The sequence below is a fragment of the Centroberyx affinis genome, unplaced genomic scaffold, assembly GCF_046629955.1.
Source record: "Centroberyx affinis isolate AG114_WGS23_722 - 3 ecotype Tasmania unplaced genomic scaffold, CSIRO-AGI_Caff_v1 ptg000291l_1, whole genome shotgun sequence".
Lineage (NCBI taxonomy): Eukaryota > Metazoa > Chordata > Actinopteri > Beryciformes > Berycidae > Centroberyx > Centroberyx affinis.
In genome coordinates, this window is record NW_027278970.1 from 351,898 (window position 1) to 352,376 (window position 479).

Consider the following 479-nt stretch of genomic DNA (forward strand, 5'->3'; position numbering starts at 1 on the left):
GAAATACCGGAGATTTGGCCTTCAAAATAAAAGTGCAAAATTTGCCATTAAGTATTGGGGTGTACAGAAAATAGATATAAAAACGTTTTTATATCTATGGTACAGACGAACAAGCATTCTGAAATACTCACTGGAATCATTTCATTAATTAAAGACGAAAACTCACAATGTAAAATGCACACTAACAAGATTATATTGTACTATGGTGCATTATTGCCTGGTGAAAAAGTGCCTTCTGGACAGGTAACTTTAAGGCTTATAATTAATATTGGATAGCCTGCACACAAAACAACATACTATCTAAAAAAAAAAGTCCATTGTAATCCATAGTCTAGCTCTGGCATAGTTGTTTCTAAAGGCTATAGATACAGTATGAGTCCCACTGCTTGGTGTGAAGTCAGCCGACACACCACCACCACAGGAAGCCCCCCTCCCTCACTCCTTCTTTCTTCGGCTAGCTTGACACTCCGGTCCGGAAA